Source organism: Urocitellus parryii, chromosome 5 (genome assembly GCF_045843805.1).
Source record: "Urocitellus parryii isolate mUroPar1 chromosome 5, mUroPar1.hap1, whole genome shotgun sequence".
Lineage (NCBI taxonomy): Eukaryota > Metazoa > Chordata > Mammalia > Rodentia > Sciuridae > Urocitellus > Urocitellus parryii.
The window spans coordinates 85,796,393-85,815,400 of NC_135535.1; positions in this window are offsets into that span (position 1 = coordinate 85,796,393).

Consider the following 19,008-nt stretch of genomic DNA (forward strand, 5'->3'; position numbering starts at 1 on the left):
CAATTGCTTAGAACCTATAGAAAGCACCAAACCTTGCTAACACAGGCTATTAAATCCATGGCAAACTCACACACACAAGGAACTCCTGTACATTATATTAGGCACTCCTAATGAAGTATTGATGATGGAGTCCTTTGGTGAACTGAGCCATAATCACACATCTTTACTGTTCTGAATGGTCCATATCAGGAAGCCCAAACATAGGATCTTCTTTTAAAAATTCAAGAACTCTGCCTGGGGACCTCGACAAGAACTTTCCATTACAATTTCTCCTGGGCCCGGGTTTTATGAATGATAAGACAGAATTTAGCAGCCCAAGATGAGGGATTAATATTTAATGTTCTTTGCTAAAGGAATTTTGAAAGCCTAATGTTCACATTTTCTGATGTTTTCTATCTATAGTCATAGTATATTGTTTCAATCTCTGCAGTAATAATATTTTTACTCCTCTCAGTCCCCAAAGTGATGTATCAATGTTCAAAATTCCTTAGTCACGTGGCATATCATCAATATTTGTTTTCTGCAACTATCTTCTTTCCAAGTTTGTTGCCTTCCTTGTTCTTGACCTCCCAGCTTCTCCCTTACTATGTCACGGTTTGATTTAATGGGAAGAATCAAGAGTCCTGAAGTGCAGGCTCCACATTGTGCTAATGAAAAACATTCCATAGTTTCAAGAAAACTAAGCACAGTAGCAAACGTTTCCAGTTCCACTTCAGTAGAGAAGGTACAGAACACAGACCTCTCGGGTGTGAGGCCTCCTGCTAAGACTTCAACAGACGCCTCAAGCCAACTGCACATAGGAAAACAAAGCCACCTTTTTTTCTATTACACTTTAAGTATGTTACTTGGTTTCTCCAAGCTTGGGGTACATTTTGCTTAGATCTTTAAAGGAAAAGATGATTAGGTACTACTCAAGTACCACCAAAATGGAAATGAAAAACATGAACATTAAAAAATGTTGCTGCTGGGCATAGTGGTGCACGCCTGTAGTCCCAGCAGCTCGGGAGCTGAGGCAGGATCACCGTGTGTTCAAAGCCAGCCTCAGCAATTTAGCAAGGCCCTAAGCAACCCTGTCTCTAAATGAAATACAAAAAAGGGCTGGAGATGTGGCTCAGTGGTTAAGTGCCCCTGAGTTCATTCCCCAGGACCAAAAAAAGAAATGGGTTGCTAAACTGGTTACTTCAGAACCATTTTGATCTTCATATTAAAGACCAGAAACAAACAATATTCATAACCATCTAATGAAACAGCCAAGTTGCTTAGGAGTCAAAAAGCCCCATATATCATTAACCATTGTGAAAACCATAACCTAAACAAGTGCACATGTTACAGAGTTGAGTTAGCAGGAGGAAAAAAAAAATCCTTTTACCTTGGCAAAAGTTGAGATGTCACAGAAATAAGTTCCTATCTTCTGTGATTGTCCTGAATCCATTTATACACTAAAGAACTGCTAATTCCAAGTCTGAAATTTAAGATTAATGTGAATGGAAAGACTGTACACATCTGAACTTTACATTGCTATAACAATTTCAGGATACTGCCATTCTGAAATGCATTTTGCCATGTTGTCATTTTGTTTTATTATTTTATTTTTGTTCAGGACACCAAGAGGGTACCTGGCATGTCACATGGTGCAAGAGAGGTAGCCAGCAGCCAGCAAGAAAATGGTTTGTTTCAGAAAAGATAAGAAATGTGATCATTTTTTTAAAGAAGGAGGTAAAGTTAGTTTGTTTTTCTAAGCAGTTGAGAACAAGATCATTGATCAAAAGCAAAACCAGAATGGTCTTTATTTTGTTCACATGAAGCTTACCATGTGATTTTAGTCTTTTATACCCTGTCCAACTGTTAGATATAAACTTCTGCTATTTCTACAGGTGCATTTTCCAATGTGTAGTGTATCAGGAATTATGAATCTTGTGCCCAGTTATTCTATACTATTGGAAACTATCTCCTTGAAGTGTGGGTTAGTTCAGCTTTCTAATTATTAGAGACTTACAATGAGTGAAATTCTAATACACACTACAACATGGATAAACTCTACAATGAGTGAAACTTCTATGGAGTAACAAATTGGAACTTTGTTAACCTGTCCACAGTTATCTCAGATTCAGCCAAAACAGTGTCACCTTCCATCTTATAATACCAGAAAAAAATCCCACGGATAGGAAATGAGAAAGGAACAAAAAATATTTTGATCAAATAATGGGATGGAACTATTTTTTAACCATTATTTTTCCTTATTCTATAGCTATCTTATTATATGCCTATCTATAGTGTGGAAGTTGAAAAAATAATGGAATATTCAGTTATTAATTTTGATCCTGTATGTAGTCAGAAAGTATGATTGCTTCTGATTCTGAGAAGATACCCCTGTTTAAATTGATTTATGTGTATTTGTATAGCATATGCAGGAAGATGGGGTGCCTGCTATCTTGTGATATGAGAAGGAAGAGAGAGTGAAATTTTTTTCCCCAAATATCTGCTTTTAAAAAATAAAGAGTAAAATAACCCAAGACTTTATTAGTATTGACCATGAATAGAAACTCACTGCGTTTATGGTTCATTTTTTCCAAATATCAAGAGCTAAAAAATTACTTACTTAAAAAGATAACGTCAAGGGATTCTAACAAACATGTGAACACTAATGTTCGTAGAGTATTATTCACAGTAAACACAAAGTAAAACCAATCTGAGGGTCCATCTTCAGATGAGTGGACCTTTTGAAATATGGAATACATTGCAAGGAATGTTATTCAAACCTAAAGAATGGAATTCTAATACATACTACAACATGGATAAATCTTGAAAACTTTATGCTCAATGAAATAAGCCAGACACAAAAATCACAAATATTTGTATGCTTTTACTTATCTCAATAAGAAAATTTATAGAGATGGGAAGCATGATAGAGTTTGCCAGGGATGTGGGGCAGCAGGAAGAGTGGGAAGTTAGTGCATCGTGTGCACACTGGGATGACAAAAACAAATCCTGGAAATGGGCGATGCTTGCCCAACATTGTGAAAGTACTTAATGCCATTGAACTGAACATTTGAAAATAATTAAAGTGAGTTTTTAAGAAGCCTCTAATAAAATCTGACTAGCATTTCCAAGATAAAAAAAGAAGTCATCTTCCAATTTAAAGCATCTAACAAGACATCCATTGTTTGACAAAATAATTTATCATGCACATTTTATTCTAACATAAAAGAGATTCATATAAGTCCCTGTGTGATGATGCAGAATATTTTCTAGCTGCTGGGCTGTCCAGATCCCATTAGCTCTTCATTCTTGAGACATTCAGGGATAGACTTGTACATTTTGGGGAAACTGTCAATCAACCTGTATGCCTCTTTGTGCCATTAAGTGTTGTCTTTGAATCATGGGTTGGTTAACATATGTAGTTGTTCTTTTTCATGGTTACCATAGAAACTGGGTAGTCATGATGTTTTGAAAAGACCAGCAGAGAATGTAAGAATGTACAATAAAAGTTAACTTGTTTCATGGTTCATAATTTCTTCCAGCTGTCTCTCCATTTGTGATGATTATTATGTTCACGTTGGGAGTATAAACATACAACAAGAAGGGCTCTGGTGACTCTGGCCAATAAGGAATCTCACCCCTAAAAGACTTTCCTCCCAACCTATTTCCCTGAAAGATTTGTAATAGAAACACATGACACAAGTGATATGTAAAGTTCAGGTGTTTTCAATTACTTCCCTCCTGTGATCAGCAGTTTTCTAGATCCAAAACATGTTTCAACTCAGAACATGTTGTTTTGAAGATGTTGTATTTGAAGACTGTTTCAGGAAAATTTTCATCTGCATCTCTGATTCATTGATGCTTCATCGATAAAATATCTCAGCTCTTCTTCACAAGTATTTCCTGGATTGGTCGTCAAAGCTATGGTACAGTTAAGTATTGCTTACTTTTGTGAAGCATGCTCTTAAAAACTGTATAACCTTTTGCCTTTGCAAGAGAAAAGAGGGGGAAAAGCTTAGCTCTGGGACTTACAGTAGATTCCTTGTCAGTTACCTCACTGCAGAATATTCCAGCACAATGCCTAAACTTCCTTCTTGGTCAGGTCTTCGGTCTCTCTCAGATGGTGTAAATTGGAGAAAAGAGACCCACTTCTGCTTCATTAGTTGCCTATATGTCAAATACAGGCTAGACTATTCAGAGAATATTAAAAAAATGTGTTTAGAGCATTTTATTTTAACTTTCTATGAATGGAAGTTATAAGATTGATTTTTATGTTTGAGCAGTCTTGGATAGCAGTGAGCTTTACTGCTTTATTATTACTGTTTACAGCTTACATGCCACACCCTATTTACAAACATCTTAAAGCCAAGGACAGTGGTGCCTGCCTGTAATCCCAGGGGCACCGGAGTCTGAGTCAGGAGGATCATAAATTGAAGGCCAGTCTCAGCAACTAAGTGATGAGATCCTAAGCAACTTAGCAAGACCCTGTCTCAAAATAAAAAATAAAAAAACTGGGCATATAGCTAGCTCAGTGGTTTACTTTTTGGTACAAGGGTTCAATCCCCTGGTAATAAAAAGTAAAAAAATAAAAAACAAAAATACCTTACAGCAATTGTAATTTTTTCATTAACATTTGAATGATCATTGTTAAATCATTCACTTTAGGAAAACAATCTCATCTACAGATGAATAAACTAAATTATAATGAAAAAGAAACAAGAACTTTTATCTATACTAAATAATCCACAAAAGGTGAACATTTTAAGCAGCGCCCCCCCAAAAAAATACACACATGCATGCACTGTAGCTTTGGCAGGAAATAGTGAAAGAAATTATGAAAGAGTAAACACTGTTCTTGTGGTAGGGTATATTTGCTTAATTGTTAATTAACTGGGAAGAGGAATCCACATTTTCAGAGTATCGGGGCTAGAGTTCTCTCAGGCAGTACTACTCTTGGCACTTTCTTTCAACTCCCAGTACAGGTGACATTAATATTTAACTCTCTGAGAAAGTTTTAAATTTGTAGTAACAATAATGGCATTGAGGGAGATATTAGTCAAGGGTACAAAGTTTCAGTTAAACAGGATGAATGAGTTCCAAAGATCTTAGTAACTACATGGTGACAGTAATTAATAGATATCACATTCTTTGAAAATTACAAAGAGAGTAGACCTTAAATGTTTTAACCACAAAAGAATAAATATGTGGGCTGGGGATGTGGCTCAAGCAGTAGCGCGATCGCCTGGCATGCATGAGGCCCAGGTTCGATCCTCAGCACCACATACAAACAAAGATGCTGTGTCCGACAAAAACTGAAAAATAAATATTAAAAAATTCTCTCTCTCTCTCTCTTTAAAAAAAGAATAAGTATGTGAAGGGATAGACATTAAACTTGTTTTAATCATTTCACAATTATGTATATGTATCAGAATATCAAGTTGTACCTTATAAATAAATGCAATTTTATTTGCCAATTATTCCTTAGTAAAGCTGGGGGCAGGGAAGAAAACCAATGACTTTGTACTTAAATAATGAAAGTATCTCCACTCAATTATCTATGGTTATTAAAGTGCTAACTTGAAATACATCTATATAGATATTGTATTAGTCCATTTTCTGTTACTATAACAAAATACCTGAAGCAGGTTAACTTTATTATAGAGAGAAGATATTTATTTAACTCATAGTTTTGAGGCTGAACATTTAGGATCAGGTGATCCCATAGGGTCAGCCTCTAGAGAGGGCTTTAATGACAGATGGTGTCACTATGGCAGGAATGTATGCCAGAGGAAGACATTCACATTTCAAAACAGAAAGCCAAAAAGCATCCAGGATTTAGACTCTCATAATGCTTTCTTGTAAGAACTAACTCAATGTTCCATGATAACAACCTTAATCCTTTCCAAAGACACTTCCCCCAGTGACCTAAGGACATTCTACCAAGCTGGACCTCTTCAGGAACATGCCGTCTCTTAACCTTGCTATACGAAGCACCAAAGCTCCAACACATGAACCCTTGGGGACACAAAGACCACATCCAAATCATAGCAGAGATAGTCATAATACATTCATATTTTTACAAGGTATTATAATATAAATTTTGTTATACACACACACACAATATGTTTTTTTATGGTACGAGGGATTGAACTCAGGGACACTCAACCACTAAGCCACATCCCCAGCCCTATTTTGTATTTTTATTTAGAGACAAGGTCTCACTGAGTTGCTTAGTGCCTCACTGTTGCTGAGGCTGGCTTTGAACTTATGATCCTCCTGTCTCAGCCTCCCAATCCTCTGGAATTACAGGCATGTGCCACCATGCCTGGCTTGTTATATTTTTGAAATTTACTTTCCTAATATCTTATTTCTCTCAGGCTAATGTTATTGTCAGTATGTTTAATCACTTGAGATTATCAGCCTGTTATTTAAATTTTATGGCACTACAAGAAAACATAAAAATTCTGGAACTGTTTGAGAAAGGATTATCTCTCCTAATTAGGTTACATAAGTCTCTGTATTCTGGTCCTGAAAAAAAAAGAAATGATTTCTCTAAATAACAAGTAAATACATTACGAGGTAGCCAAATTTTGCTTTAATATTGCAATGGGACAGATAGATAAGAATAGTGGGAGCAAGAGGTTAAGGTAATAATTTTATAAAATGGGCCCACAGTGTTGACCCCCACATGCTTTCTTTGCCAGAAAGCTAGCCACCTGCAGTTCCACCTGGCCTGTGTGGACCGGCTCTGTCAAACTGAGGCAGGAGTAAAGATCCAACAGTCAGTGTAGGTAATGAATGATGGGAGTCGAGAAGATGGCGACTGGTTATCAAGGACAGAACAGTGGGTTCTTAACCTCGTGCTCCTGGGCACTCTGAGTTGCTAAGATTAACCTCACAGCTAGAGCTCCTTGTGTTCTCAGTCACAGGGAGAAAAAGAGAAGACAATGATAAGGGGGTTTCTGAGGTCTGTAAAGAGCAAGACCCAGCTCCTCCCATGGGCTTTTGGCTCTGAAGCCACACTTCTCTTTGGAGAAATCTGTCTCTATCACTTTCTTAAATAAAACCTGCTCTCTATACTTGCCTCAGTGTTTCTTGGGTGGTTAATCTTCAACACCAGGGAATAAGGAACTGTTCCTGATTTCCAATGGACTGGTATCAATAATACCAGATTGCAAAGGTCAGTAATAAAACTCTCCTAATTTTGATCTGCATCACACATCGTATTTTATGTTAGTCAATGAATAACTTGAGTTCAGATTTAGAAGAGGCATATAGTAACCATGTTATGGTTTGGATGTGAGGTATCCCCCCTAAAGCTCATGTGTGAGACAATGAAGAAGGTTTAGAGGAGAAATGTTCTGGCTCTGAGAGCCTTAATCCAATCATGAATCAATCTCTGATAGGGTTAACTGAAAGTGGGTAGGGTGTGGCTGGAGGAGGTGGGTCATTTCAGGGGTGATTTTGGGATATATATTTTGTACCTGGTGAGTGGAGTGAGTCAGTCTCTGCTTACTGATTATCATGTGAGCTACTTCCCTCTACCACACTTTTCCACCATGACGTTCAGCCTCACCTCAAGCCCCAAGGAATGGAGCTGGTTATCTATGGACTGAGACCTTTGTAACTGTGGCCCACAAACTTTTCCTCCTCTGCAGTGGTTCTGGTTGGGACTTTTAGTCACAGGAAAAAAAAAAAGCTAAAACAAACCAAGAACATAACTGCCATATGTTTTTCAAGTTCACATCCTATATTGCCTGTTATGCTGAAAATAATTATGGGAACCATGGACTCAAGGTAGGGAAGATGCCCCCTCCCAGGGAGGCTTATTCACATAATATCCTGACAGCATGTTCATATCCAAATCATCCTCCCAGCTGGGCAGCTGGGCTTCCTCACCCATGGTACTTAGGTTCCTAGAGTGAACTAAGAAGAAGCAACCTATTCCTTAGGGTCTGGAGGCAGAGACTGACAATAGCACTCTATTGTGTTCCAATAGTCAAGTAGTTACAGAGCCCAGGTTCACAGGGAGCAAACAGATCTCACCTCCCATCAAAGATGTGTCAAAGAATTTTGTTTTAAAACCACTCTTGTATGTATATTTTCCAGTAAATGCAAACCACCTTTCAATTTGATCTTGTCTTCTCCAAATTGAGAAAATAAAATAAATCCCCAAATTGAGTTGGTGGACCCACTGAATCCTGATGTTTCCAAGTATGACAACAAAACAGGCCAGAAATTGTGGTCCTCTTTATTTAGGTGGATATTGGAAGTTTAATTGAAGAAAAGGAAACAAGTATTTCTCTTAAGCAACAATTGGCTGTAGAGATTATAAATTGCCTCAATTACCTCTTGAACTACCTTTTTAGGTACACTCTATTTACCTCCTCAAATCACCAAATCCATCTAGATTCTCTGGATATGCTATAAAAGGCATGTACTTGTCTGTTTAGTTTTATAGGTTTATTTTTCCTCTTGTACATTTTTATCATCAGTTATTTTTTGAGTATTCTACTAAGCACTGGAATAAAAATAATGCATAGTTGATACTTTTGTGGAAATCATGGACTGATGGGAAACATACTGGCAACCAAATATGTAAAGAACCATAGAAATACTGGAGATCCTGGAGACCCAAGATGGCGGGCCAGAGGGAGGTAGCATTCTGCTTCGCTCAGTGACCTGGGATTCAATTCAAGTTGTGAGAATACAAGCTTCTTTGCAAGTGATATTCCTGCCCCTCATGCAGAAAGCACTATGCTTGTCCAGGGCTCCAGGCCTCAGTGTCATGGACAGAAAATCCTGTAGGTTCTCTGGAGAATGAAAAATTGCAGAAAGGTGACAGGTTGCTGATTTTTGAGAGATGGATAAAATCAGGTTAAAGGAGAAAAAGAGCTGATCAGGACACACAGCAAACACATGGAATGCACTGGAAATTTTGAGTAATGGTCATGTATATTGGTGTGTGTAGAATATAGAACAGAGAAGGAACAAGGAGATGAGGCTAGAATGGTGGATTGGAGCAAATTGTGAGTGAGCATCATGCTCAGGGCCAAGTGTTTGAACTTGCTTCTACAAGTTATAGAAGGGAAATTAAATAAGGCTATTGAATAGCAAGAGATGGAGATAAAATTTGTTTCACTATATAGTATGATGGTTACTTTTCTAAAAAAAATCAATTTTTCTGAACTTGTTTTTTGTTTCATAATACATGCTTTAAAACACCCCCCCCCATAAAAAACTCAGGCGCTGTGGTGCACACCTGTAATGCCAGTGATGTAAGAGGCTGAGGCAGGAGGATCACAAATTCAAGGCCAGCCTCTACAACTTTGTAAGATCCTATTTCAAAACAAAGCAAAACAAAAGGACAGGGGATATAGTTCAGTTGTAGGGTGCTCTGGTTTCAATTCCCAGTACTGCAAATCAAAACCATAAACAACAGCAACAAAATGTTTCAATGAGAAAAAAAATATGGAGTAAAGCATTTCTAGCTATCCATGTATAGTTACATTGATCAAATAGAGTGTTTGATTTCAACTAACTTTGGCTTCAAAGTAAATGTCTGTCCTTACTATTAGCATAGGCCTCCTAAAATTCTCATCTTTATTATCTACTATTAGGATGAAGAAAATATAAAATTTTCAAAGCAGTCATGGTTTGAATGTCAGCTCCCTCCACCAAAAAAAAAAAAATCACTATGTCACTGTGCCCACTAGTTAATAAGCTACATACTATATAAACTCCATTGTGAAAATATGCTATAGAAAAATCACCATGTTCAAGGAGTTGGAAGGGAAGAGATATATAAAAATGGTGGGAATACAAGGTTAAGAGAATAATAAAATGGGCCTGCTGTGTTGCCTTCCACATGCTTTCTTTGCCAAAAAGCAATTTGCTTGCAGCCCACCTGGCCTACGTGGACAGAATATATCACATTCCTCAGCAAACTGAGGCACAGATGAAGGTCACTGTAGGTAAAGAATGATGGGGGTCAAGAGAGGATGACAACTGGTTATCAAAGAACAATAGGTGATTAACCTCCCATCATGCTACTGGGCACTCTGGATTGCTAACAATTAACTTCTATGTCCCTGCCCTTGGTCACGTATATGGGAAAGAAAGGGAAGATATAATTAAAAAGAGGGGTCCTGGAGATCCAAGATGGAGGGCCAGAGGGAGGTAACATTCTGCTTCGCTCCGTGACCTGGGATTCAAGTTGTGAGAATATAAGCTTCTCTGCAAGTGATATTCCTGCCCCTCATGCAGGAAGCCTGGTACTTGTCCAGGGCTCAGTGGACAGCAGTGGACATTGTCCCCTATGTGCAGTAGCCAGCCCATACTCGGGGCACTTAACATAGGCTCTGAAGTCACCCAACACTGCAAGCCACAGAGCTGACTGCTGAAATCATCATCAAACACCATCACTGACCTCCTTCCACCTGATCCGACACCCCACCACTGAAAGCAGGAGCCTCCATCTTGAGTGACCTTCATCACCATCTTCCAGGTACCCAGTTTCTAACTCCCCCCTCTCCCCAGTAGCTGCTAACCCGGCACAGTGACACCTGTTACCTTCACCATCCTGAAGGCAGAGAGACCAGCTAACAACGGATGATCCCCCCCTATTGGTTGAAAAGGGAAGCAGGAGAGATACTGATGATCTACCCAAACAAGCCCTGTGTTTTCAAGATTTTTTTCCCTTGCTCTCTCCTTTCTCCCACCCTCACATCCCCAACATATGTGAAACCAAGTACTTTGCATTGATTAGGATTATGAGGATGGGGACATATTAATAGTATATTACGGTTGTGTTGTTCATTATTTTTATTCTTTGTAAATTTTTTCTTTTTCTTTTTTTCCACCTATTTCTGCTATTTTAACCCTTTTTATTTTTCTTGATATGTATGTGTGTTATTTTATGTACTCTACTTTCTTCCCACTTAATTGTCTACCCAAATTTACCTCCTTTCCTTTCTCCTATTACTAATCTTCCTCTTTAGATTTCTCTTTCACACTTCTTAAGATACAATAAGTCTATATCCTCACCTCCTACCTCCTCAGCATATCATCCTACTCCTCATGCCAAGTTCTTTGTGTACCACCAGAAACCATAAACCATTTTACAAACCTACTGAGCATGTTGTAGATAATAATTGAATTCATCATTTCTGTACATTATGACCAAACTGTAAACATCTTATTAGCAAACATTTGTTTTTAGGGTGTATAATGGGATCTGATAACATTGTCCTTCACCTCAAAGGAGAAGTATTAGATCCTACAGGGACACTATAATCCTATAGAGTAAAAACAGTAATGCCTGGGATCCACAGTGCTAGAAGGGAAGACACACAGCAATATGGAAAGACAAGGGAAGAAAGTGCCCCAAACAAATCAAGATACCACATTATTAGAATCCATGGTTAGCACAATGGAAGATATAACAGAGAAGGATTTCAGGATGTACATAATTAAAACGTTGTGTGAGGGCTGGGGATGTGGCTCAAGCGGTAGCACACTCACCTAGCATGCGTGCGGCCAGGGTTCAATCCTCAGCACCACATACAAATAAAGATGTGTCTGCCCAAAACTAAAAAATAAACATTAAAATTCTCTCTCTCTCTAAAAAAAATAAATAAATAAAATAAAATGTTGTGTGAATTAAAGGATGATATAAGAGAGCAAATACAGGAAGCAAAAGATCATTTTGACAATGAACCACATAAATAAATACAGGAAGCAAAAGTTTACTTTAATAGGGAGATAGAGGTTCTAAAATTAAACAACAAAAAAAACAACAACAAAACCCAGAAATCCTTGAAATGAAACTATAAACCAAATTAGAAGTTCAATTGAAAGCATCATCAACAGATTAGACCACTGGGAACACAGAACCTCAGACAATGAAGACAAAATATATAATCTTGAAAACAATGTAGAACACACAGTGAAAATGGTAATAAACCTTGAGCAGAACATGGGATAGCATAAAAAGACCAAATTTAAGAGTTATTGGGATAGAGGAAGGAATAGAGTTCCAAACCAAAGGAATGAGCAATCTATTCAATGAAATAATAACAAAAAGTTTTAAACATGAAGAATGAATTGGAAAACCAAATTCAAGAGGCTTACAGGACGCCAAATGTACAAAATCACAACAGATCAACAACAAGTCACATTATAACGAAAATGCCTAGCATACAGAATAAGGAGAAAATACTAAGCCACAAGACAAAGGAATCAGATTACAAATAGGGGGAAACTGATTAGAATATGTGCAGATTTTTCAACCCAGACCCTGAAAGCTAGAAAGTTCTGGAACAACATATATCAAGCTCTGAAAGAAAATGGATGCCAATCAAGAATCTTATATCCATCAAAATTAAGCTTTAGATTTGATGATGAAATTAAAACCTTCCTTGTTAAACAGAAGTTAAAAGATTTTACAACTCAACAGCCTACACCAAAGAACATCCTCAGCAAAATATTCCATGAAGAGGAATTGAAAAATAATAATGAAAATCGAGGCTGGGGATGTGGCTCAAGTGGTAGCGTGCTCGCCTGGCATGCGTGCTGCCCGGGTTTAATCCTCAGCACCACATACAAACAAAGATGTTGTGCCCGCTGAAAACTGGAAAATAAATATTAAAATAAAATTCTCTCTCTCTAAAAAAACAAAAACAATGAAAATCAACAATCAAAAGTTTGTTTTTTGAAAAAATAAAGGGAGATATTACAGTAAAGGAAAAATTATTCAAAGGAGAAACCAAGTTAAATACCAAAATAAATAAAAATGGCTGGAAATATAAATCATGTCTCAATTATAACCTTGAATGTTAATGGCCTAAACTGACCAATCAAAAGGTGTAGACTAGCAGATTGGATTAAAAAAAAAAAAGACCCAACAATATGCTGCCTCCAAGAGACTCATAAAAAAAGACATCCACAGAATGAAGGTGAAAGGTTGGGAAAAATCACACCACTCACATGGACTACAAAAGCAAGCAAGGGTTTCCATCCTCATATCAAATAAAATAGACTTCAAGCCAAAGTTGATCAAAAGGATAAAGAAGGATATTTCATACTGCTTAAGCAAACAATTCATCAACAAGACATAACAATTATAAATTTATATGTCCCAAACAATGGAGCATTAACATTCATTAAACATACTCTTCTCAGGTTCAAGAGTCAAATAGACCACAACACAATAATCCTGGGTGACTTTCACCGCTGGATAGATTGTCCAAAAAAAAAAAAAAAAAAAAAAACAAAGAAACTCTAGAACTCAATAATACAATCAATAACTTAGACTTGACTGACATATATAGAATATTTCATCCTTCAACGAGAGAATACACTTTCTTCTCAGCAACACATGGATCCTTCTCTAAAATAGACCATATATTATGCCACAAAGAAACTCTTAGCAGATATAAAAAAGTAGAGATACTACCCTGCATTTTATCAGATCATAAAGGAAAGAAATTAGAAATCAATGGTAAAATAAAAAATAAAAGCTACTCCAACACTTAGAGACTAAATAATATGCTACTGAATGAACAGTGGGTTGCAGAAGACATCAAGGAGGAGATTTAAAAAATTTTAGAGGTGAATGAAAACACAGATACAACATATTGAAATCTCTGAGACACTATGAAAGCAGTTCTAAGAGGAAAGTTCATTTCATGGAGTTCATTCATTAAAAGAAGAAAAAGTCAACAAATAAGTGACTTAACACTACATCTCAAAGCCCTAGAAAAAAAGAGCAAATCAACCCCAAAAGCAGCAGAAGACAGGAAATAATTAAAATCAAAGCTGAAATCAATGAAACTGAAACAAAAGAAACCATTGAAAAAATTGACAGAACAGAAAGTTTGTTTTTTGAAAAAATAAATAAAATTGACAGACCCTTAGCCATGCTAATAAAGAGTAGGAGAGAGAAAACTCAAATCACTAACATACATGATGAGAAAGGAAATACCATGACAGACACTACAAAAAAACAGAAGATAATTAGAAATTATTTTGAAAACCTGTACTCCAATAAAACAGAAAATATCAAAGGCATTGACAAATTTCTAGAGTCATATAATTTGCCCAAATTGAATCAGAATGATATGCACAATTTAAACAGATCAATTTCAACTGATAAAATAGCAGAAACCATCAAAAGTCTACCAACCAAGAAAAGCCCAGGTCAGATGGATACACAGTTGAGTTCTACAAGACCTTTAAAGAAGAACTAATACCAAACTCTTCAATTTATTTTATGAAATAGAAAAAGAGGGAGCACTTCCAAACTCATTCTATGAGTCCAATATCACCCTGATTCCAAAACCAGGCAAAAACACATCAAAGAAAGAAAACTTCAGACCAATATCTCTAATGAATATATATGCAAAAATTCTCAATAAAATTCTGTCAAATTGAATACAAAAACATATCTACTATCAAGAGGGGTTCATCTCAGGGATGCAAGGTTGGTTCAACATACGCAAATGAATAAATGTAATTCATCAAATCAATAGACTCAAAGATAAGAATCACATGATCATCTCAATAGATGCAGAAAAAGCATTCAACAAAATACAGCACTAGAAAAACTAGGGACAACAGGATCCTATCTCAGCATTATAAAAGCTATCTATGCTAAGGCCCAGGCCAACATCATTCTAAATGGAGAAAAATTGAAAGCATTCCCTCTAAAAACTGGAATAAGACAGGAATGCCCTCTTTCACCACTTCTATTTAACATAATTCTTGAAACACTGGCCAGAGCAATTAGACAGACAAAAGAAATTAAAGGGATACAGATAGGAAAAGAAGAACTCAAATTAGCACTATTTTCGGACAATATGATTGTATACCTAAAAGATCCAAAAAATTCCACCAGTAAACTTCTAGAATTAGACGAGATCCGGTGCGTTCAGGGTGGTAAAGGTAGCAGAATACAACAATTACTAATTGGGCATTATGTAAAATTGTGGATGTGTAACCGACGTGATTCTGCAATCTGCATTTGGGGTAAAATTGGGAGTTCATAACCCACTTCAATCTAATGTATGAAATATGATATGTCAATAGCTTTGTAATGTTGTGAACAACCAATAAAAAAAAATAAAATTAAAAAAAAACTTCTAGAATTAGTAAAGGAATTCAGCAAACTAGCAGGATACAAAATCAACACCCATAAATCAAAGGCATTTCTGTATATCAGTGACAAATCCTCAGAAATGGAAACTACTCCATTTACAATAGCCTCAAAAAATAAAATACTTGGTAATCAACCTAACAAAATAGGTGAAAGGCCTCTATAATGAAAACTACAGAACACTAAAGAAATAAACTAAAGAAGACTTTAGAAGATGGAAAGATCTCCCTTGCTCTTGGATAGGCAGAATTAATATTGTCAAAATGACCATACTACCAAAAGCACTATACAGATTTAATGCAATTCCAATCAAAATACCAATAACATTCCTCATAGAAGTAGAAAAGCAGTCATGAAACTCATTTGGAAAAATAAGAGACCCAGAATAGCTAAAACAATCCTTAGCAAGAAGAGTGAAGCAAGTGGCATCACTATACCAGAACTTAAAGTATACTACAGAGCAATAGTAACAAAAACAGCATGTTATTGGCACCAAAATAGACTGGTAGACCAATGGTACAGAATAGAAGACACAGACAATAACCCACATAATTACAGTTATCTTATATTTGAAAAATGTGCCAAAACATACACTGGAGAAAAGATAGCCTCTTCAACAAATGGTGCTGGGAAAACTAGAAATCCAGATGCAACAAAATGAAATTAAACCCCTATCTCTCACCATGCACAAAACTTAACTCAAAGTGGATTAAGTACCTGGGAATGAAACCAGAGACCCTGCATCTAATAGAAGAAAAAGTAAGCCCTAAATCTCCATCATATCGAATTAGGCCTCTACCTCCTTAATAAGATTACTATAGCTCAAGAATTAAAATCAAGAATTAGTAAATATGATGGATTCAAATTAAAAATCTTCTCAGCAGAAGAAACAATTAGGTGAATAGAGAGTCTACATCTTGGGAGCAAATTTTTACCACTTTCAAAACAGAGCACTAACTCTAGGGTATATAAAAAACCCAAAAAGCTAAACACCATAATAACAAATAACCCAATCAATAAATGGGCCAAGGAACTGAACAGACACTTCTCAGAAGAGGATAGCCAATCAATCAATAAATATATGAAAAAATGTTCATCATCTCTAGCAATCAGAGAAATGAAAATCAAAACTACTGTAAGATTTCATCTCACTCCAGTCAGAATGGCAGCTATTATGAAAACAAACAACAATAAGTGTTGTCAAGGATGTGTGAAAAAAGGCACACTCGTTTTGCTGGTGGGACTGCAAAATGGTGCAGCCAATATGGAAAGCAGTATGGAGAATCCTTGGAAAACTGAGAATGGAACCACCGGCTCTCCCACTCCTTGGTCTATACCCAAAGGACTTAAAAACAGCATACTACATGAATACAGCCACATCAATGTTTGAAGCAGCACAATTCACAATAGCTAACCTGTGGAATCAACCTACATGCCTGTCAGTAGATGAATGGATAAAGAAATTGAGGTATATATACACAACAAAATATTACTCAGCAATAAGAGAATAAAATCATGACATTTGCAGGTAATGGATGTAGTTGGAGAATATTATGCTACGTGAAGTTAGCCAATCCCCAAAATAACAAATGCCAAATGTTTTCTCTGATGTAAGGATTCTGATTCATATTGGGGTTGGGAGAGGATATATGGGAAAATTGGATGAACTCTAGATAAGGCAAAGGGGAGTGAGAGGAAAGGAGGGATTTTGCAAAGGGTGTATAAAAGATGGTGGAGTGAGATGGACATCATTACCCTAAGTACATGTATGAAGACACAAATGGTGTGAATATACTTTGTATACAATCAGAGATAAGAAAAAAATGTGTTTTATATGTATAACATGAATTGTAATGCATTCTGCTGTCATTTACAACAAATTAGAATTCAAAGATAAAATTTAAAAAATAAAATTTAAAAAGTACCTTTTGAGAACAAAAACAAAAATGCAATTTCTCTCATGCCAAATTTTGACCTATGGGATCAATAAATAAATTACTCGCCCCCAAGAAAAAGAGGAGGTCCTGGGGCCTATTAAAGAGCAAGATGCCCCTCCAGTCCACAGACACCCAACTCTGGAGCCCTTTCCCTTCAGGGAACTCTGTCTCTGTCCCTTTCTTAAATACAACTTGCTTTCTATGCTTGCCTCAGCATTATTTAGGCATTTAGTTTTCCACACTGGGGAACAAGAACCTGTTCCTGATCTCCAAGACCAGTATCGGAGTTGTCTCAGGAATTAGAGACTTAATCAGGAGGAAGACTGGAGGTATGAACCTAAATTAAAATTTTTGCTTGAATCACTATTCAAGTAAGCTTAGTGGAGTATAAGGAGATAATCTTCTCATCTTAAGAAGACTTTTGAAAAAATATGTTGATTGACCCATTTGCTTTTCTAACCTTGTCCTGTTAGTTTAACCAGAACTGAGCTCAAATCACTGTTCAAGTTCCTACAATGACGCCTACTCTTTAAGTTTGATATTTAAAGTGATCTCTAGAAGACATCATCTTGGATTTCTAATCACTCCTTTTGGTATTTATTTTTACTGTATCCATTAGCACTTCATTTTTATGTAAATTAATTATAACTTCCAAAATATTTCTAAGGATTCCAGCTTGCCAGGGTTACCTTATTTTAAAATTCTAAGAAAAAAATTTTTGATTTGTCATCTGCGCCTCTCCCTCACTTCAATGTCTCTTCCAGTAGTTCTGGGGATTGTTGATTCTTCAAGGAATTGAGTTTCCCTGGCCACTAAAGACCTTCTGCTGAATTCTCTCTGGCCTGTTCTTGTCTTCTGCTTGTAGTCCTTTCCCTGAAGCACATTTCGTCTGGTGGACAATGTAGGAATCTCCACACCCTGTAGTGTTTTTATTCTTAAGGCTGGATATGTCCAACATGCATTGCCTCAGAACAAGAGAATTTAGCAAATAACAAAACTGAAGTTTAACATCTCTGTTCTGAGTCTTGGGTTTTTTGGGGGGTGGGGAATCCCCAGGTTTAGGAACTTCTCAGAGACTTTGCATGAATGCATAATGCTCCATCAACTTTCCTTCTCAGCCTCATTTCCTAAGCTTCATAGTTCAGTTCTAACTACCCCCTGGCCCTCCTCACCACTGTACACTTTCCTATTAATTCTCTTTTAGAAAAATTACCTTTCTGGTGTTTTTTGTTGTTGTTTTTGTTTGTTTTTTACATTTTTTGTTATTCTTTTTTCAAAAGTAGCACAGATTTTAAATTCTAAAAATAATGTCTTCTGCACAGTTTACTACACCCATGGCCCCATTCTCTAATCAGCCTTTTAACTTCATCAGTTATAAAATGGTGCCTAGGTGCCTAGGTGCCTAGAACCCAGGTTTCTAAGAAAAAGGAAGAAGTTGCCAGCTTCTTAGGGTCTGAAATGTGATTTGGTCATGTTCCATAATGGTGCCATTTGGCAATTGTTTTATGGAAAGGGGATGAAAAGGGACTGATTAAGCACCTGCTCTTAATCAGCCACTGAACTAGATTCTTTAGTTCCCATTTTATCTGCAGGTGACATATAGGATTCCTAATAGCAGCAGTCAGAGCTCAATGGAAGCTTTTCCATTTACATCTGGCAAGTGCCCTAAGGTTCACTTTGGCCAATTGTGTACTCCATTTCTCTTTCATAAAGGCATGCGACTTTGCCTACTGGTACCCTGGAGAAAGCTAATCAAAGACGAGTCCATAAGCAATTGCATTGTGTCAGCCAAGAGCTTGTTATAAATCCTTCATTTTAGGACCTACCCCAAACCTACAATTAGAATTCACATTTTAATTCTGTTCCTGGGTGGTTAATGTGCACATCAAAGTTAAGGAAACACTAATCTACTCAGTATATTATTAGGTTCACAGAATA